Source organism: Sorex fumeus, unplaced genomic scaffold (assembly GCF_029834395.1).
Source record: "Sorex fumeus unplaced genomic scaffold, SorFum_2.1 ptg000206l, whole genome shotgun sequence".
NCBI lineage: Eukaryota > Metazoa > Chordata > Mammalia > Eulipotyphla > Soricidae > Sorex > Sorex fumeus.
This window is the reverse complement of record NW_026606263.1, coordinates 704,484-726,865: the sequence shown is the minus strand read 5'-3', so window position 1 is coordinate 726,865 and position 22,382 is coordinate 704,484. Positions and strand designations below refer to the sequence as shown.

The 22,382-nt window shown below is 46.3% G+C and overlaps 1 pseudogene; it reads right to left on the bottom strand.

The window, feature by feature from the left end:
* Positions 1–2,484: 2,484 nt before the first annotated feature.
* LOC130017602 (uncharacterized protein C6orf62 homolog) lies at positions 2,485–20,458 on the bottom strand (annotated as a pseudogene).
* Positions 20,459–22,382: the final 1,924 nt, after the last annotated feature.

The window sequence follows — 22,382 nt, the reverse complement described above, 5'->3', positions numbered from 1 at the left end:
ACACCACAAATCAAAGGCACGTCTCCACTCCTAGAGGAAGGGAAACTCCCACCATACAGGAAATAGCAAGGACATCATTGTAAGGCCTCAGTATAACACCTGCCACAACTCCCTGAAGTCATGGTCACAGCCATGTGGGGACATTTAGCAATCACTGCCATTTGTGAAGTCTGTTTTACTTTCACACAGCTTGCTGATGAAAGCTCTCTGCTCCTGTTCCTAAAGGACTATCCCAGCGCTGTGAGGCACTTCAGGCAACTCAAGTGCTTGTTGTGGAGGTCTCTGACAGGGAGCTGTCATTGAGACAGCAATGCGATGTTTTTCAGAGCATTTGAACATGGGTCCATACCGTGAACTCATCTAACACGGTCCTCCTCCACTGCTGAATTAACCGAATCACAGGCTAGAACTTCTCTGGGCTGTCATCGGAACCGAGGACATCTCCCTTGTCAAGTTAAACCCTCTGAGAGCTCAGACATTTTTCAGATGAGGAAAGTCATCATCCTTAGACAAACACTGAATTTCAGGCCACCCGAAGACATTCTTAAGGGTGACCAAAGACCCACAAAAATTTGCTGAATAATGTTACCGTTATAACGCAACCTACCAGACGCCTTTTTCTGACCTTTACCAATTAAGACACCTGTTTGCTGGTGAGGGTCAAGCTTCTCAAATGAATCACCCTAAAAAGGGATCTACAGAAGCACACCCTTAACGTGTGGTAGACTCAAGTAGGCAAGCTTTACCAAGCCTTTCTACAGCAGGGCCTTTCAGAAACTTAACTAGAATAAAACTCGAGTATATAAAAGCCTGATGAAAATATCCTTGACTACAATTGACATCAGATTATTATTACTGCTGTTGTGGGTTTTTTTTTTGAGGGGGGGAAGGGGCACACCCAGCATTGCTCAGGTCTTACGGAGGAGGCAACTCAGAAACACTGCCTCCAGAAAAGCACACAGACTATCTAGGCACTATTATTAACTGGCGGTGTTGAGTTCTGCAGATTATTCCAATTCTAAGAACTAGCAAACAGCTTTTTGCTCTGATTCCCAGAAGGAAACTGGGAAATACATAGGATCCTTTCAAATCCTCACCTGCTCAGCGCGCCTGCCCACACCGCCTGCCCACACGCTCAGCGTCCAGCTGGGCCCCACAGGCTGGCAAGGACCCCCACCCCCATGCCCGCCCCTCACCTGCTCTGAGCGCCCGCCCACACGCTCAGCATCCAGCTGGGCCCCAAGCACAGGCCACCTAGCAGCAGCTTGGCATGGCGGGCGCAGCCCAGGGCCTCGGAGGTGGCGTGCAGGAGCCGGGCAGTCTCCAAGGAGCCACCACCAGCGGTCGGCGGTCAACGCCCGTGACGCAGTCCGCACAGGCACGCAGGACACGGAGCCCGCCTCAGCGTGAGACCTGGGAGGTGGGGAGCGTGAGCCCGCAGTCCCAGCCAGGCCTGCCCCACCCGCCTTCCCGCTGACCTTTAAAGGCCAGAGCAACAGCGCTTTCCCCCTCCCGCCCCCACCAACTGGCCCCTAGCCACGCCCCCTAAGCGGGGGCATTATGACATACATTGTTTGATTATGTTCACAAGCCAGTTAGTTTCAGCCCTCAGGAAAGAAACACAGCCAAATGTTCTGGCCTGTTATTTACAACCTCAAGCATCTGGTGTCAAGTGGGTCTGGTGTCATCTGGTCTATGAGAAAAGACTGACTCTTCTGCTATACTAAGATTTAGGTTTTTTACTTAAGGCAGCTTAAAGAAAGAGATGTTGAGCCTCATTGAAACCAATCTGGACACACACGTCTTGTCTCGCCCATTTTCATGGTTCCCTGTATTCCTGACCGTTAGTGGGATAGTCTACATGGACTCGTCTGGTTTTTTTTTTTTTAAACAAACCTGGCCCAGTAAAATGAGGCTAGAATACCTGCAATGAGATGCTTTTTTCATTTAAGATTTCTTTTCCGTGGTTGAATTTTCTTTTTAGAACAACTACTTCTGGTCATTAGATTGAATCTGACAGTGTTCTGGATCAACGGTAATTATAGCAAAGCTATTGCATTTGTAAAAATTATTTATTCTCCTACATGTACTTCTTACCCTCTAAATGCTGATGACAGATGTCAAAGAGGCAAAAACCAGCTCAAATGGAAAGACCGTCAAAAAGAGTATCACCTTGTGCTTTCAAATACATTGAAGCATTTCGGTGTACAATAGTCCTTTCATTTGACATTTTTAACAAGATGCTGATACAGTGCAGCAAATATGCAAAGTCTTCTTTCACACAGTCTGTGAAGAAGACAGCTAATTTTTTTCAGTTCTGAGATACAAATGATTTAAAAAGAAATCAGGATGAACAAGTTTCAAAATGCAGAGTGTTCTGTGCATGAGTCCATTTTCTTTAATCTCTGAAAGAATAAAGTGGTAAGAAAACAAGACAAGATCTCCTGCTGCACTCTGATCTTCTCCACTGTGCTGGCCCAGACTCTATTCTGGCTTGGAAGGATGCAGGTGTTTCTTTACGGTGCCAACCTCCCAGTGGGTGAGCTGTTCCTCTGGCAGGTAGAGGCAGATGCTGCATAACTTGAAGATATTACCTTTATTTTTTGGAGTCTGCAAATGCTGTTGGTCGATAAAGAGAAACACTGACTGGTTGGGATTGTTGACAACAATTCCAGTCTTGTCCTTGTGGCTCAGTACATGCAGAAAGTGTTTTTCATAGTCACAGTGATGAAACTCAAATTTGGCATGAATGAGACGAAAAGGCTCATCAGATTCCTTCCAACTAGAAAACAGTAGACAGACAATTTTTTTCAATAACATTCTAAGGCCACAGAATGAAATACATCTCCTGAGTACAGTCAATGACATCCCTTCTCACAGACTGGTATCGAGGAGCAGGAAGCTGGACCACATCCTCCTTTAAAAGCTCTATGGAACTTTCCAAGGAATAGCTGGAATCCCGCACACCTTTTAGGATATTTTCTTATAATTATTCGTCATGACTGGTTTGACCTCAGACACTTCAAAACCTGCTGATTTTTTTCTTCTTCTCCTTGAATGCAAAGGTAATATACATCTTGAAGTCAAACTGGTCAGCTAGAGCTTCTTTTTCTTTCTAAGCTGAGCATGTAGTCTGTACAGAGCTTGTTTCTTCTACACGGACTCATCTTCACCATCTAGTCCGGCCCCAACAGAAAGAGACAGTGAGAGAGAAAGACAGAGAGAGACAGAGAGAAAGATACCGCCACTCCTCCAATAAGAAACTAGGAATAGTTCTCAAAAGCCAGAGTTTGAAAACAGGATTTGAAAACGGAAGTCCCTGGTTAGATGCTCAGTACCCTGTGGTCCCATGAACACTGCCAGCAACAACCTTTCACACCAAACCTGAAGTAGCTCCTGAGAACTAATAGGTGTGACCTCAAATCAAAAGCCAACGTTTGAAGTCATGGTTCCCACCACCAATTGAATGAATGTTCACAGCGCATTATATACTTAGGACCAAATCTTTGCTGGAATAAAAAACTAGCCACGATAACCCTGTGTGCATATTTCTGAGAATAAGACCTTCCTTGGGTCTAGAGTGATAGTGCAGTGGATAGAGCATTTGGTCCCCAAGGAACTGCTCAGAGTTGTTCCTGAGTTACAGAGCCAGGAGTAACCTCTGAGCATTTCCAGTCTGCTTCCCCGACGAAAATAGAAATGAAGAAAGCCCCCCAAAACACGGCTATAGAACGAAGAGCTGGAGTGCAGGCTTTGTGTCTGGGTTTAGTCTTGCACTGCATGGTTCACTCAGCACTGCCGGGAGTAATCCCAGACCACAGAGCTAGATTAGTCCGTGAACAATATGAGGTTCAATCCCTGGGGCAACCCATATGGTCTCATGAGCAGTACCAGGAGTAAATCTTGAGTGCGTAGCCAGGAGTAAGCCCTGAACATTGCCAGATGTGACTAAAAAAACAAAATCATAAGTACTTAGACCACCTGAAATAGAGCTGCGGGCAGGTCCTACAAGACACATTCCAGAGGAAGCTATTGCTGTCCCAAGGGATGGCAGATGACAACTCCATGTGAGATTCTTCCTCTGCAGCCACGCCAGTGAGAAGAACAGCTGTGAAGGTGGAAAACAATGAGATTGCTGGTTCTGACCCTGTCTAGGACTATGCGGATGGATGTGCTTATGCCTTACTTGATGCTGTTAATGTTCATTCATTTTCCCTTTCTCTTCCCTTTTCACTGTTGTAATGACCAGGATTTGCAGTGCTCCCACAGTTGGTTATGGTATTCACTGGGGTTACACGCATTTTGTTGTGGCATCTGCACACACTTGGATGCAGTGCACCACAGGTCATGTGGACTTGCTGAATCAAGCATCTTTCTAGTGTGGGAAGAACTACATCAGAGGAAGTGGGTGGGGGCTGGGGAAGGGACAAGGGACAGTCTGGAGTGAAGTGAGCGTGGGCAAGGAGGATCAGGGCACTCCTATGCCACTGTTCAGCAGCATAAGGACTCCATAAATTTCAAAGTGGATCCAGTCAATGGGTTTGCTGTGGTGCTATATCCAGGCTGGGGTGCCCACCTAATATAAAGGATCTTGAGTCAGGGTGTTTAGTGTGAATTCCCGGAGGTGACTGAAATGACTGGCAAGTTGGCTTCAAAGGGTCATTGAGAATAGAGAGCCGCAGGCCTGAGTCTGTTCTCAGTCATCGGGGTTCTAAGACACACGCCAAGAGAGGTGAAAAGACACAAGAAAGTACTGGCCGCTGGCCTCTGGCACTGAGTAAATCCCATCTCCTTCAAAGCCCGTGAACCAGCTGCCAGCATGGCTGGTGCATTCTCACTCTCCAGGCTGTAGGCCTTCCCTGACATCCCAGGCTGACACAGGGCCCTCCTGGGCATCGCCTCTTGATTTCCTGTGTGAATTCATCAGCATCTCCTTCATCATTTTGATTCCATGCTAATGATAAGCTTTCTCACAGAAGGTAAGCTCTGGAAGAGCAGGAATCGCACCTGCCTGTTCACCACAGCAACCTCAGAACCTACACAACCCAACACTCCGTTAACATGGAGAGGAGGGGGTAGCGGTCCCTCCTGGTTCTGTACTCGGGGGTCACTCCTGGTGATGAAGATATGCTGTGCTAAGGACAAAACTGTGTGCGAAGCAAACCTCTTCACCTCTCTCGAGCCACTCGTTGAACATATAATAAATACTGTTGAATTAATCAAATTGTTATTCTGGGTTGTTTTTCCAATGGACTCGTTTCCATTTTGTATAGCCCCCATCATCAATATGTTGGCCCCTTGGTCTTACCATTTATGTTATTTTCATCTGAGGTCGGACCCTGACTGAGAAATGTTTTACTAGGCTAAGGATGTTTTTATAACTTTTTCTCCCCTCTGCTGGCCAAGGAGTTTTGATCATCATCTTTAAAAACATTTTGTGATGGGGGAGAATTGGGCTATACCCGAAGCTGCTCAGGGCCTACTCCTTATTCCTTCGCTCAGGGCTTCCTTCTAGAGGTACTCATGGGACCACATGTGGTGCCAGAAACCGAAGTGAGATTAGAAGCAGGTATGGCAAGTGCCTTGCCCCCTCCACATCTCTAATCCTAGATACATCTTCTCCATGAACACTCTAAGATATCTACTCTGTCACTGTCATCCTGTTGTTCATTGATTTGCTCGAGCGGGCCCCAGTAACGTCTCCATTCGTCCCAGCCCTGAGAGTGTATCAGCCTCTCCTTACTCGTCCTTCCCAACGGTGCCTTATGGGAGGCTCTTTCAGGGTCAGGGCAATGAGACCCACTATTAGAACATTTACTCTAGGTAAGTTAAAGTTGAATTTGGGCCTAAGAGAAAGAACACAGTGGCTAAGGCACTTGTCTTGCACACAGCCAATCGGCTTCAATCCCCAGCATCCCATATGGTTCCCTGAGCCCCCGCCAGGAGTGATTCCTGAGTGCAGAGACAGGAGTAATCCCTGAGCACCACCGGGGGTGGCCCCAAAGCAAAAATCAAACCAAGAAAAACCTGAAGGGGGTTATGCGATTTATCAAAGTCTGTAGCAAAGCTGAGTAAACTGAATTTTGTTAACTGAGCAGCAGTGCTCATGCTGCTAAGGGTTTTACAGGAAAGAGGAGAAGGTGAAAAAAAGAACTTAGAAGAAGAGGGGCTGTAACTCCGACTCTTTCTGGTGGCACTAAGGAGACATGAGGTTCTGGAGATCAAGTCTGGGGTTGCTGCATGCTGAGCTGAGCATCCACCCTGGAGAGCTCTCTCTCTCTCTCTCTCTCTCTCTCTCTCTCTCTCTCTCTCTCTCTCTCAATCTCTCTCTGCCCCTGGCACTTTTTAATGCTCTGACATCTGCCTCATGCCAGCTGTTTTAGCATATTCAAAATTAACTGTTGCTTTCTGAAATTCTGATTTTTAAAAAATTTCTATTAGTAAAACACCATGAGGTACAGTTGTAGACTTACAAATGTTTGTGATTGAGTTTCAATTATACAGTGATCAAGTACCCATCCCTCCACCAGTGCCCAATTTCCACCACCATGGATCCCAGTATCCCTTCCCCCCCCCATTGCCCCTCCCCCCCACCCTGCCTCTGTGGCAGGGCATTTCCTTTTGTTCTCTCTCTCCTTTTCAGTGCTGTGGTTTTCAAAAGACGCATTGAGTGACAATCATGTTCGATCTATAGTCTACTTTCAGCATGCTTCTCCCATCCTGGGAGGATTCTCCTATCACTAATCTAATCATCTAATCTTTGATAAAGGAGCAAGAAATGTGAAGTGGAATAAGGAAAGCCTCTTTAACAAATAGTGCTGGCAAAACTGGATGGCTACATGCAAAAAAAATGGACTTAGATCCTGCCTAACACCGTGTACAAAATTAAGATCAAAATGGATTGAAGACTTCAACATCAGACCTGAATCCATAAGGTACATTGAAGACAAAGTTGCAAAACCCTCCATGACATTGAAGCTAATGGTATCTTCAAAGATGTCACATCACTGGCCAAGCAAGTGAAAACAGAGATAGACAAATGGGACTATTTTAAACTAAGAAGCTTCTGCACTTCAAAAGAAACAGTGACCAAAGTACAAAGACAGTCTACAGAAAGGGAAAGGATATTTGCCCAATACACATCCAACAAGGGGTTGATATCAAGGATATATAAAGTACTAGTTGAAGTCCACAAGTAGAAAACATCCAACACCATCAAAAAATGGGGAGATGAAATAAACAGACACTTTCTCAAAGAAGACATTGAATGGCAAAAAAGGTACATGAGAAAATGCTCTACATCATTAATCATCAGAGAGATGCAGATCAAAACCACAATGAGATATCATTGCACACCACAGAGACTGGCCCACATCCAAAAGAACAAAAGCAATCAGTGCTGGCGCGGATGTGGCGAGAAAGGGACCCTCCTTCACTGCTGGTTCAGCTGACTGGTTCAGCCCTTTTGGAAAACAGTATGGACGATTCTCAAAAAATTAGAAACTGAGCTCCCATTTGACCCAGCAATACCACTCCTGGGACTATATCTCAGAGAGGCAAAAAAGTATAGTCGAAGTGACATCTGCACCTGTTTGTTCATTGCAGCACTCTTTACAATAGCCAGAATCTGGAAAAAACCTGAGTGCCCCAAAACAGATGACTGAAATTCTGGTTTTAAAGAAGAAACAGGAATTATGACTTCTTTCTTTTCCCACAGCTTTCTTCCCGCACAGCTCAGACTTCCCTTTCATCCCTTCTCCCTTCTATGCCCTTTGTGTAAATTTCAAGCAAAAATTAGAATGTTCTTACAGGATTCTGGATGAGAATATCTGGTGCTGGGTGAGTATCAGATCATCCAAGAAAAGTTACTTCCAATAGATGAAAAGTAATGAAAGAGAAGTCACAAAAATTTAAATCTGTCCCTTCCAAAGGGAGCGCTTGAATTCCAGAGATGCATATGATTATGTCAGCAGAAGGGAGGACATTCAGAAATGGAGTAGAAAGCATCCAAATGATAGCAACCCCTATATAAAAAGAAACAGTGTTGGGAAATTGACAACCTCCCATCTTGGTACTTGAGGGAAAACTGTGATTTATGTTCTTGAGTTTTCAGGACCTATGGGAGAGCAGGCCTGCATGCTGACTCAGGTCCCAATCCCAGCACCCCGTATGATCCCCCAAGCACTGCCAGGAGTGCACCCTGAGCTCAGAGTCAAGAGTAAGCCCGAAGCACAGCAGGTATGGCCCAATCTCCCCTCCATCAAATCCCCCCGTTCTTGTAATAATATGAAGGTCACACTTAAGTCTAAAACCGGTCAGGATGTAGGTCAGCAACAGAGCATTTGCCTTGCACGTGTGAGAGCCTGAGTTTGATTTCCAGGAATACAAAAGTAACAAACAAAAAACATAAGCAAGAGACTATAGATAAAAGACTCAGCTTAAAATCTCAAGTTTTCAGAACTCATATTCTTCCAAGTGCATCTCCGAACCCCACTGCAAGACGTGACTCATACATACAAAGTCCACAAAGAAATGGGAAATTACCCTGGTTTCAAGCACAAACAATTCTTCTGACATACTAAAGTGTTCCCTAAGTGAAAGTGAAAAGAAGACTCCAGGAGAAAGCCTTCTTCAAAACTAACTCAGAAATCACCACAAAGGCCTCCGACTGCCTGCTTTGGGTCTGACAGAAGTAGGGGCACCACTTTCTCCTTTTTCCAAAATCGGTTTCAGGCTGGTCCCTGGAATGTCTAGTGCAGGACTGCTTTGTTTGCCTTCTTTGCGACAATACTTCAGAGGCTGGAAGCCCAGTTAGAATGGAAGGGAATCATTCCTACACCACACATTTCTCCCACTGTTGTCTGGGGGAGTAAGGGTGATTTGTGCCTGTAATGCTCTGTCTGTGCTTGAAAACTAGGGTGCCCATTAGAGCAGGAGTGACAGAGGAGAAGGATTTCTGGTTTTTCACGCAATATTGAGTGTGTAACTCGTGTTGTACAGAATTCAGAAAGCAAAGGAAATTCCCCCAAATTATACCCGTTTTGTAAATCTTTTCGTAAAATTTAAAATTTTTAATGACTGATGTTTTAGAAGTTTCATTCTGAAACAAATTCCCACTATAACAAGCTTTAAAGGTGAAAAAATATAAAGGTGCTAGGGACTTAAAAACAATGGGGAAAAAAACCAGAGAAAAGACCATTATTAAATGTTATTAAATGCTCACCCTCTGCTATTTAAAATTCTTAGAGAAATGGGCCCAGGGAGAGATGGAAACGCCCACATCGCCATCACGTGGGGATTAGGTGGAACTACTGCAGCCCGACTTGTCCCAGGCTTCAGATTTCCTAACCCTCAGCTCAGATAGAGAAGGGAGCACCAAATAAAGGGTGTTGGGAGGATCCACCCAGGATGGGAGAAGCATGCAGAAAGTAGACTATAGACCAAACATGATTTCCACTCAATGCCTCTTTTAAAAACCACAGCACCCGAAAGGAGAGAGAGAACAAAAGGGAATGCCCTGCCAAAGAGGTGTGTGTGTGGGGGGGATGGTGGGGAGGGATGCAGGGATCCGTAATGGTGGAAAATGGGCACTGGTGGAGGGATGGGTACTTGATCAGGGTATAATCAAAACACAAGCACAAAAATTTGTAAGTCTACAACTGTACCTCATGGTGTTTCACTAATAAAAATTAAAAAGAAAAATGTTCTCAGCACAAGAAAAGAATTTAACTATATGTAGTGACATACATTAACTAGACTTACTCTCTAAATTATTTTAAAATGTACACAAATACTGAATCATTGTGTTATATACAGAAATCAATAGAAAAGTGTATGTGAGCCTTAATTATATTTTATAATGATATTTCACATTATAGCACAGTGGTAGGGCGTTTGCCTTGCACGCAGCAAACATGGCCAACCCACGTTCGATTCCTCCGCCCCTCTTGGAGAGCCCGGCAAGCTACCGAGAGTATCTCACCCACACGGCAGAGCCTGGCAAGCTCCCTGTGACGTATTCGATATGCCAAACACAGTAACAACAAAGTCTCCAATGGAGACGTTACTGGGCCCGCTCGAGCAAATCGACGAACAACGGGAGGGCCTTTACCTTTAAATGATATTTCAGTATATCCTACAATAAATGATACCTTGTTTTAGTTTCTGTAAAAAAAGAGACGTCGTGCCCTTTTCTTTGCTTCAAAGCTAGGTAGCATTGTAGCACTGTCCTCCCTTCACAGATTTTCTCCAACAGGCACCGGTAACGTCTCCATTGTGAGACTTGTTGTTTCTGTTTTTTGGTATATCAAATATGCTATGGGTAGCTTGCCAGGCTCGGCCGTGAAGGCGGGATACTCTCAGTAGCTTGCGGGGCTCTCCAAGAGGGACAGAGGAATCAAACCCGGGTCAGCCACGCGCAAGGCAAACGCCCTACCTGCTGTGCTATAGCTCCAGCCCAGTGGATCACAGCCAGTTACAGATTTCAGTGTTAGGTATAGGGTCATTAGGAAACAAGTAAGCAGTTTGGCCGTTGCAGCGGGAGCAGAGCGGTTAAGGGCTCTTTGTTTGCATGCATGGGACCCAGATCCTTTCGTACATTCCCCATACAGTTCTACAGCCATTCCGAAGTGATTCTTGAGTGCAGAGTCAGGAGAACCCCCTGAACATATCCATGTGTGGCCCCAACCATAAACAAACAAACAAGAAAATGAAAACAAAGCAGTCTCAGATGCTTGATGGCGAACTCCCTCATTCTGAGCTGGATCTTCCTCCATCCCCCACATCTTTATAGAAGAGGGTTGGGGCACCCTCACAATGTGGGTGGAGTGTGGGTTGTCCCTTGTAGGAAACATTCAAAGGGCACAGCCGCAGACATCGAAGGTGGGTTCAGAATTTTATTGCTCAGAGCGAAGAGAACAAAAAAAGAAAAGAGCCTTGCTTTGCTTCTTCCAGACCAGGTTCCAACCCCTGCAACCCTTCTTGTCCAGAGACCAAGCTGGGGCAACCCACCCGGGCACCCCGAGGAGATTCAGATATGTACCCCACAAAAGTCTGAAGGCGGGAATCGGACCTTGGTCACCCGCGGGAAAGACAAGCACCCGCGACACTCTCCTATCGCTGCACCTGTGGAAGCTGTGTGCTTAATGACCCCATACTTAACACTGAAGGAAACCCAAGGGAGGAAAATTCTTAAGAGAAAGGGGTCTGTGGAGGGGCAAAAACGCGGCACACCGCCATCTCGTGGCAGTTAGGCTGAACTACCGCGGCCCGACTTCTTCCATGCTTGATTTCCAGCCCTTTGCTTCAATATGGGGTCATCAAGCAGGCAGCTTGGGCGGCTGCAGCAGGAGCAGAGCGGTTAGGGCTCTGCCTTGCAGACACAAGGCCCTGGTTCTTTCTTTGGCTCCCCATACAGTCCCACCGTCATGATGGAGCGATTCCTGAGTGCAGAACCAGGAGAAGCCCTGAGCGTTTCTGGGTTTGTGACCCCCAAACTATGAACAAGTCAAATAACATGACACAGCCTCAGTTCGTGATGGTGGATTCCCTCACCCCAACTTGGGGGACTCTGAGCTGTATCTTGCTGTATCCCTGACCCTTATTCCTTGTAGAGGAGGGTTGGGACACCCTCAGAACATGGGGTGGTGGTGTGTGGGGTTGACTATAATTGGAAACCTTTCCAAAGGGCTGGATCAAAGGCAGAGCAAAGTGGGTATAGACCATTTTTTGTTCACCTCAATGAGTAAAGCAAAACACATAAAAAATAAACTTAATTAAAATAAGCAGAAGTTCATGGCTAACTTTAATAGCAAGCACTTATAAGGGTCCCCAGAACCCCGCGAACCCACATCAAACCCCCAAATAAAATAATTCTTGGAAGAGTGAGTGGTGTATTTAGAATTTCCAGGGAAGGAGGTTGCCTGGTCTTTGGCTCATTATCACTGTTTTAATCAAAATTCTTTTTAACCTACTCCCATTTCTCTGATGGTAGGCAATCTCACCCCAAACTTTTGGAGATCCTGAAGTTGAATCTAACCTCTGTCACCATCCTTCACAGACTTGGGACTTCTCATGTATATAGGAAGCCCCAAATTCTCTGCGATAGGGAAAGATGGCACCCTTGGAAAAGTGGAGCGTAGGGGTGTGGGGGTGATAGACTGGAGACCTGTAAAAATGGTTGATTTGGAGAGATCATACTATGGTATGGCACAATCGTCTACTGTGCTCACCCTGGGTTCTGTCTCAGCACCATATCATACCCCTGAGCCCACCAAGAAGCTGTTGGGGCCACCCACAGCCCACAGTAAATAAAGCCAGAGACTAGCTTGGCCAGTCAGTGCGGGGGACTAAGGAGAGGGACAAGGGTGCAACTCCACTGTGCAGAAATTCTTTTTTGTTTTATTAATCAGAAATTCTGAGGATCCTGGGAGGTCTAGTTCTGGAGGAAAGTCGGGACTAGGGTTGGACATTTCTTAGAGGAATGTCCCTGGGGAGGGGAGGAAACGCCCCACAGCGCCCTCTCGTGGTGCATCGGCGGAAGAGCCGTGGCCAGGCTTTCCTGCCTGAAGATTTCCAGCCCTTGGGTTTGCTTCCATATTAACCTGCGGGTCACAAAGAATCAAGAAGGCGGCCTCAGGCCGTGCAGCGGTAGCCGAACATTGAGGGCGTTTGACTCGCATGGGGCGATCCCTGTGTCAGGATGAACCCAGCAGCCTGGCCAGTGCTTTGCCCGAAGTAGAATCTCTCCCTCTAAGCCCGTTCGCAAACAGTTCCTGTCGCGGTCATCCCCACACCTCGCGGTTTTCCGTAGAGGAAGGAGCTGGAAGCAAGACTCAGCTCGGCACCCCCAAGTTCGGCGTGAAGGAATGCGCCGCGAAAGTCGCATTCTGTTTGCTTGTGTTTTGCGGACCACACGGGCGGTATTCGAGGGTTATTCCTGCCCCTGCACTCAGGAATCACTCCTGACTGTGCTGGGGGAACCTATGGGTTGATCGCCCCATACAAGACCAGCGCCTTCGTGGCTCACTGTTAGATCCTTGACCTTTGATCCTTCATGACCCCGTATTAACACTGAAGCAAAGAAAATTTTTTCTGTTTTTCCCTTTTTGGGTCACACCCGCAATGCACAGGGGTTCCTCACGGCTTTGCACTCAGGAGTTAAGTCCTGGCAGTGCTCCGGGGACCATATGGGATGCTGGGAATCGAAGCCGGTGGACCCAGGTACCGGGCAAACGCCTTACCCGGGTACTAGAGCTCCAACGCAGGAGCTGGAAATCTTAAACTTGGGAATAGCCGCCCCGGTAGTTCCGCCTAGCCGCCACGTGATGGCGCTAGGCGAGGGCGTTTCCGTCCCTCCTCAGGACCGTGTCTCTAAGAATTTTCCACCCTTGGGTTTGCTTCAGTGTTAAGTATGGGGTAATTAAGGGTCAAACGCAGCTTTGACAGGCAGCAGTTGGATAGCCATGCGGATACTTGTGTTTCATGCGGGTGAACAGGGTTCGATTCCCACCTTCAGACTTTTGTGGGGTACATAGCTGAATCTCCTGGGGAGGTTCAGGTGGGTTCCCCAGCTTGTTCTCTAGACAAAGAGGGGTGCAGGGGGTTGATCCTTGTCTGGAACGAGCAAGGCAAAGTTTTATATATATATATATATATATTTTTTTTTTTTTTCTTCGCTCTGAGCAAGAACAGTTCTGAACCCACTTTGTGATGTCTGTGAACGAGCCCTCTGGATGTTTCCTGCTATGAGCAACACACACTCCATCACCCCACAATCTGAGGGTTCCCCAACCCTCTTCTACAAGGACGTGGGCGATGGACGAAGATACAACTCAGAATCCCTCAAGGGAGGGAATTCGCCATCAAGGACTGCTTTGTTTTAATTTTCCTGTTTGATTGTTTATGGTTGGGGACACACCAAAAGATGCTCAGGGCACTCTCAGGAATGCCGCCGGGCACGACTCGAGGGCCATATGGGAAGCCAAGTGACAGACAACGGTTCTGTGAATGCAAGGAAAGTGTCCTAACCGCTAACCTACTGCTGCACCGCCCGAAGCTGCCTGCTTGATCCTAATTACCCCAGGCCTAACACTGAAGCAAGCCCAAGGGTGGAAAATTCTTAGAGAAAAGGGCCTGGGAGGGATGAAAACGCCCCACAGCGCCATCTCGTGACCCGGAACGAACTCCCAGCCTCCATTTTTCTTGCTTGAAGTCAAAAATTGGTTTGGTTTTGTTTGGGTTTTGGGAGTCACACCTGGTTATGCTCAAGGGTTACTCCTGGCTCTGCGCTCAAGAATTACACGTGGCAGTGCCACGCCCCAAAGTCACAGCAGCTGCCCTGCAGCAGCCAACCTAGGTTCACCCTCAGCATCCCATAGCGTTCCCCAAGCACCGCAAGGAGTGATCCCTGAGCACAGAGCGAGGAGTACCCCTGAACACTTCCTGGTGTGGTCGCCAAACAAAAGAAAACAAAGCAAAAACAGCTTACCAAATCCATTGACTTAGGAGGAAAATGCTGCTCAGATGTGGAAAACCAAGCATTCTGGCCATGATTGGTGGTGATTAGAAATCATTATTGGTAGGATAAATAGTAAGTTGCAGACAGAGAAGGAATTCTGATAACACGCTATTTGGTTTCGTGGTGAGAGTACTTTAAATGCTTATAATATTTCTGTAATGATCCAAATTCATGTTTCATTTAACTAGACATGTTATGTTTCTTGGAAAAGAAAGGGTTAGAACTGGATAAAAATTCAAAGGTCTCAGCAATTCAATTTTCCCTCATGGATTGTAGTGTACATTTTTTGTTTTGGGATTTTTTTAGTTTTATTTATTTATTTTTTGCTTTTTGGGTCACACCCAGCGATGCTCAGGGGTGACTCCTTGTTCTGCACTCAGGAATTACTCCTGGCGGTGCAGGGGAGACCAAATGTGATGCTGGGGATCAAACCCAGGTTGGCCGCCTGCAAGGCCAACTCCCTACCTGTTGTGCTATTGCTATTGCTCCGGCCCCTGTAGTCTATATTATTTTCTGATACATGTTCAAAGATTTATGTACCAAAAAAGTCACTACATCATTGAACAAGAACTGACAAAGAAAGACAACATAAGTCACCATCAGTTGGAAAGTGCTTAAACAGCTGGTTAAGTGAAGCATTGCTAAAGCATCAACAGTCAATCCAGCCCCCCGTCCCTCCCCCGGTGCGCGGCCCTGCGGAGCCAGCCAACTGGCCAGGCTCCCCTTCCTGGCCATAACGGGCGGGCGAGCTGCCCTGAGGAGGCGGGGAGGGGACGGCTGGGCTGGCGGGTGGGCGGGCGGGCACACGATAATAAAGAACTTCTGAGTGCCCCCCAACTGCATGCGCTTGAGCACGCAGTCCGACCTGGCCTTCTTCAGGTTCCCGCGGGACCAGGCCAGGTGCCAGAAATGGGTGGAGAATTGTAGAACAGCAGACTTAGATGGTAAAACACCAGATCAACTAAATAAACATTATCGATTATGTGCCAAACACTTTGAGACCTCTACGACCTGTAGAACTCTAAGTAATAGATACATTTTGCAAAAGTAGAAAATGAACGCTATGAAAATGGACGGAAGTGTCTCAAAGCTTACCTGAGCAACACTTTGAGAGACCAGGGGTCGAATAACTGGGCTTTGCTTAATATAAATTTTGATATAAAACATGATTTGGATTTAATGGTGAACACATATATCAAACTCTACACAACTAAGTCAGAGCTTCCTGCAGATAATTCAGAAACCATTGGAAACACCGAAGAGATTTTAAAATAGGGTTTATCTTCCATTTGAAAGCATCTTACAGAAAAGCTATGTTGTATGTAGGCCACCCAGTCACTGACTGTCTTGACCAGTAGGTCTCCCATTGAGTATGTTCATTTGTACTCCTATTTAAGTGGCTCCAGTTTGAATTCCTGCTTTGGAGACCGAACTGTTCTAAAATATAGCATTGAAAGTGTCATCACATTTCAGTGTGAAGTCTGCTAGTGGCTCTAGAGTTGTTTTTAGTTATTTTAGACATAACATTATCACTGTGGATGCGATATGTGGGTATGGAGTTACCAGTTCCTTGAAGAAATAAATTGGAGGTTGTGTGGGAGGAATTCATTTTTAAAATGTTACGTTAAAGCTCACAACTGACCTTTGACTGATAAGAGTTCTAAGTGTTACTGCTCAAAACCTGTACTGGACAATTAAGAGTATTACCAGAGAAACTTGAGCTTGCCAAAGTGTAGATTTTAAGTGAAGATTTTGTCTTTAGCAAGTGAACTTAAAGAAACAGACGAGTCTGCCATTGTTGTTCCATAACTGGTTGTTGCTGTTTGCATTCCTTTGTTGAGCCTACAGAAGCTTTTAGCAAGTGTATCTTGAACTTGTGTTTCATGGTCAAGATAGGATCAGAGGCCATGGATACTGACAACTGATTTGTTTTGCTTTCAAGTCTGTTCTCCATGACTATTATCTACTGCCTCCTCTTGATTTATAAGTAAAACTAGGAGAAGACACAAGAATTATTGTTTTGTGGGCTTCTGGGAATTAAATGAAAATATTGCAGTTAATTTTGGTGAAGGAAATCAATTTTGTATAGTTTATTTCAACGTAAATAAAATGTGAATTTTGTTTTTAAAAAGTCAATCTAATAGATTCTAACATGAAGTCTCTTCACTTAAGAAACTGAAACAAAAGATGAACAAATTGAAGACTAGCACTAAATTGGAAAGTAAAATCAATTCAAATATCACCCTACAAACAGGTGAAAACATCAAATCTTGTGCGGGGACACAGACTTGAGGGGTATACTCAACGAATGGAGTTTTTGGATAAGAATTGGGATCATCAGGCTAGGGATAAGTTAGAGACTAAATCTGTACTACATACCATTTTGTCACTTGAAATATCATTCTAGAAGTAATATAAGAACTGTGGTGGAGGGTCCTGGACACTTTGACAGTGGTGAAGGTGCAGTGACTTTGGACAACAGTGCCATACAGTTAAATGCTATTAAGGTATTGAAACTATTTAGGTTTAACAATACAGGTGAAACTAAACTATAAAATGAGATGAAATGTTATGCTCAGCAATAATTACAATTTAAATGAATAACTTGAACATCTCAAAGAAATGGAAACATAAATAATACAGCTGTGAACCATGAAAGATCAGCACTCGTGTCCTCACTCCTTAGCCTATAGATTGAAAGATAAGCATTTACGTACATCACATCCAGTGTCAGCACAAGCAAGGTTATAGCTGGAATCATTAAGCCTTAGGCAATCTCCCTTGACCATCCTCATTTGAGTTACCCAAGTCTGCAGGGTGCTTTAGTGAGAGAATACATTTCAGGAACAGTAAATACACCTGAATCCTATCACACTTGGTTTAGAAAGATGTTATGCCCTGTTCACTTTCCAAGTCCCCTCTCCCCCAGGTGCAAAGCAGCCAAGCAGTTTTACAGAAAGCAATGTTGCAAGTTAGCTGAAGCACGCAAAAATTTGATGCCCTAATATGGATTATTTCATATCCTTTTCTCTCTGGCTTGTATCACTTAGCACAAGGAACGGAAAAACGAATTAGTCTCTTAAATAGCTCACCTTAACACTATCATCTTAAGCAGCATTCTGTCATTTTAGCATATGGCCTGTAGGTGGCAGCAACAGCATTCTATGGAATCTCCATACTGCCCTTTCAGGGAGCGCATTTCATAGGAGGGTCCGAGTGTTCCTTCCTTCCTTCCTTCCCTCCCTTCCTCCTTCCCTCCCTCCCTCCCTCCCTTCCTTCCTTCCTTCCTTCCCTCCCTTCCTCCTTCCCTTCCTCCCTCCCTCCCTTCCTTCCTTCCTTCCTTCCTTCCTTCTTTCCTCCTTCCCTTTTCTTTCCTCCTTCCCTTCTTTTCTTTCTTAATTTCTTCTTTCTTTTCTTTCTTTCACTCTTCCTTCATTTTTTAAAATTTGTTTCTGTTTTTGTTTGAGGTCCACACATGGTGATGCTCAGGTGTTACTCCTGACTCTGCACTCGGGGATTACTCCTAGCAGTGCTTGGGTAACCATATGGGATTTAGGGAGTCCAGGGTAAGTCACATGGAAGGAAAGTGCTCTGCCCACTCTACTATCTTTCCAGCCCCATATATTTCTTTTCATAAGAATATTTTCTTGAAATATCTACTTATAAATTTATACAAATTTATACTTGAGTGGACTCTAAGTACTCTTGAATATAGTTATGAAAAAAGAAGCTACAAATCTCAGGATGGAAACACTGAAAAAATCTTCAGCAGAATGTGAATGATTGCCCCTCTGCTGTAGAACAATTGGTTTTCAGTTGGTTTTCCTCTCTGTGCCTTTCCAGGTTTTTCTACAAAAATCCTGGCATGCTGACCTCATTCCCTGCCTATCCTGACCAGAGGAGCCTCCTTCAGAGGTCTGGAGCATGGAAGTTGGTGTCCTATGTTACCCAGCATCCAAACACTGGCGATCTCACCAAACACTTCCTTTTCCAAAGTTGGAATGCAAATAATGAAAATGGCATTCGTTTCATAATAGCGTTGTTGAGGCAGATATGGGGAAGGGGGGCGCTACAGGATCTCTTTAGTACTCTTCCAATCCAGAAGCTGATTTTTCATGATGTTAATAAAGCTTATGCTTCAAGACCCCTCGCCTCACTTGAAGTAGTCCCTCTCCAAACATTCAATTTCTGAATACACAGTACTGTGATTTCCTTAGAAGACCCATCACTCCTCTGGTTACAGAATGTACCAGACACTGAGACCCAGTCTAGCCAAAGCTCTGGACAACTTTAATAGCCTTGTATGAGGGCTGCAGTTTTGTACAGTGGGCAGGGCATTTGCCTTGCACACAGCCAAGCTGGACTTGACCCCCAGCATCCCATATGGCTTCCTGAGCCCCACCAGGAGCAATCCCTGAACACAGTGCTAGGAGTAAGCCCTGAACTCAGAACTGACAGAGCCAGGTAAAAGCCCTGAGCACTACAGAGTGTAGCCCCTAAATAAAACAAAAAGAATCTAAAACAAAAACAAAATCCAAAATCATCTTCTCACAAGTTTCTTCAAAAGATGGACAAAGTGCATTAAGCATATTTGCTTTTTATTGGTTGTTCTCTATCTCTGTTTCTCTCTGTCTCTCTCTGTCTCTGTCTCTTTCTGTCTGTCTCTCTCACCTACATTCATCCACAAATAGGTTCTTCCCATCAAAGTAACAGACAAGTCCCTTTTGGCCAGAACATCTTCCAGTAAATCACAAAAAAGATTAACACAAAGAGGAAGAGGAGGGGCACCCGCTCTATGTTCTCTAGACCTTTAAGAAAACATGAGGTTAAAAAAACCCCCAAAAACTTGAGGTTGTTCCTTTGGCCACATACATGCAGATCCACAAGAAAGGTAAACTCGTAGACATAAGGGGAATGGGCATTGTCCCAAAAAAGAATTACTCCAGAAAAGTTTTTTTTTTTTTTTGTAGGAGTACTGCTATTTATTCAGCCACTGATTAGCTGATTGAATTGTGCATGAACTCCACCTTACTTTTTTTTCCATTTTGTATAATTTTATTTATTGAATCACCGTGAGAGCAGTTACAAAGCTTTTGGGTCTAAGTCTCAGTCATACAATGAAACACCCGTACCTTCACCAGTGCCCATTCTCCACCCCCAACAACCCCAGTATACCCCCATACCACACCCTCCCCCTGCCTGTGGGGCAGATGATTTCCACATTACTCTCTATGATCACATTCACTATTTCGATACCAGACCCACCATTATTTGAAATTTTACCCCAACACTCAGATCTGCTGAAAAGGCAATAATAGATAATTTGTTCTATTTTTGGTTATGAATAACATATGATGTCATGTGGCTGCAGTAGGCCCATGTGGTTTTGAAATTCCGAAATTTTAACACTTAAATCTGGAGTGATTTCTGCCAAAAGCCACTGGGTTTAGAGATCTGCTCCTGAGTCTCTGGGATCAGGACCGTTGAGCAGCTTGATGAGGAGCCAGAGAGGCCGTTCGTGGGCGATGACTTGGGGTCTCGTTAGGGTGGGGAGGACAGGCCCGGTTTCCCCCCCCCCCCCCATCCCGTGAGGCCCAACAAGTTTTCTGCAGGCCCAAGCCTGACTGTCCAATGGCCTCTGGAGGATGACAGCCACAAAAGTTTTTAACTGAGAGCACCTACAATGTTACCTAGCATGCTACTGGCATTGTCATAAACCAACAAGTCAAGGGCCAAACATGACGGAAAGTTAAGGAAATAGTTCACATCCAAGAGAAAGTGACGTTACCAGTCTCTCAATTTTCACTGGAGAATACGATGTGTTTTGCAAATCAAGTCATTTGCAGCACTTACGTTACATTCTCTGTACTCTTCTTTGCTGACTTCCTTATAGTAGTGATATCGCTTGGAATATGAGAACTTAGTCCACAGCTCCCTCATTGTCGTTAATCGTATTTCTTGCCTTTGTCTGATTTTGCTTGAGCTCGAGCGGGCCCAGTAACGTCTCTACTGGAGACTTTGTTGTTACTGTGTTTGGCATATCGCATACGTCCCGGGGAGCTTGCCAGGCTCTGCCATGCGGGCGAGATACTCTCGGTAGCTTGCCGGGCTCTCCGAGAGGGGCAGAGGAATCGAACTTGTGTCGGCCATGTTGGCTGTGTGCAAGGCAAACACCCTACTCGCTGTGCTTTGTTTTGTCCTTTTTTCCATGATCCATTACATAGCCTTCTTGAGTCGAGAAGTCTATTTTGTGCTAAGATTGTAATAAACCAACAAGTCAGGGACAAGATTCTTGCCGAGAGAATGACTGTTCATCGTGAGCATATTAAGCACTCTAAGAGATGAGTCAGCTGTCTGAAACAGGGGCAGGAAAATGGTGCGAAAAACAAGGAAGCCAGAAAGAAAGAGACTCTGGCTCAGCTGACGTGCCAGCCTGCTCCACCCAGAGAAACAAAGAGCCAAGATTTCCCATCACTAAAGCTCCTCAAATACACAACCAATCTGGAAAGTGGTTTCCACCAATGCAGTTCTAAGGAGCAGGCTGAAGAGGATGTTTCGAGGCTCTATGCTCCCATGTCATTAGAAATGTTGCCTCTTTTAGGTTGCCCACATTTGGACAGATCAGCTCCTGAGAAGTGAAAATTATCTGTGAGATACTCACTTAGGGGCAGCTAGGATCAGGCTGAAGAAATCTGACACTTGTCTCTAAAGCATGAATTGGAAACTCTTTAAGACGGATGGGGGCCCAAGAGCTAGTCCAGGGCAAGATGCTTTCCTTGTGTGTGGAGGGTTCCTACTTGGATATGGTCCTCTGAGGATCTCCAGGAGTGACCCCTGAACACTGCAAACCAACCTAAAGAACGGGGGTTGGGATAAGGAAGAAAGCTTCACAGCCACAGAAAGGCAGGGCAAAGAATTCTAAAACTAGTGCCACCCCTTTTCAAAGGTAGCAACTGCCTTTGTATATGCTTCCTTCTGTCTCTTGTCTAGAGCAGCCCAACGTAGAACACATCCCAAGAGCTGCTGTGTGTGTGTGTGTGTGTGTGTGTGTCTGTTGCCCTGACGGGAGGCGAGCTGCGGGCCCGCTGCTTCGATCCCTGTGCCTGGACGCCCATGGGCTAGAGCACCTGGGCCGCTCGGAGGCGGCGCTGGACCGCGAGCCTCTAGCCTGGACGCGTTGTGCCCGCGGCAGGAGACCCTGGCGGGACCATGGGGGCATCTGGGCTTGCCTGAGGCCCTTAGGAGAGGAGGACACTGAGCATGGGCCGCGGGGGGAGGGGGCGACTCGCGCCCGGCAAGCACATGCAGCCGTGCGAGGGGTTTAAATCCACAGAGTTCTGCTGCTTCGCGACCCCGCCTTTCCCACCCTCACGCCCCGCCCCGCTGCGCCAAGCCACGCTGCCCTCTCAGGGTCGCTCAGTCCCCGCTGTCCTCGCCACCACCCGACGCAGCCGCTGCTCCCGACCCTATCTTCTCTGGTCTTGCTCCCAGCCCTCTCGGCTCCTCTGTACATCCACCTGGGCGACCAGGCTCTGCTCGGGGGAGGAGAGGAGGGAGGGGGATCTTGGGGTCCCCCCGGCGCTCTGCGCCCCATGGCACGGGTTCCCGCGGTGGTGGCCCAGTCAGTCGGCCAGCGACAGGGGCCGCACAGGACGGTAGGCGACCACCGGGTCCCCTCGCCTATGCTGCAGAATCCTGGGGGAGGCGGCGGGAGGGGGGGTCGAAGGTCCAGGGGTGCGGGGGCTGCAGGCAGGTCCTGTTGGGGATGGGGCGGGGCTGTCGAGGTGGGCGTGTGTGGCCTGTCACAGCAGGCAGCCAGCAGCTTGTGGCCAGGCCACTTCAGGCGCCGTCCACCAGCAGATCC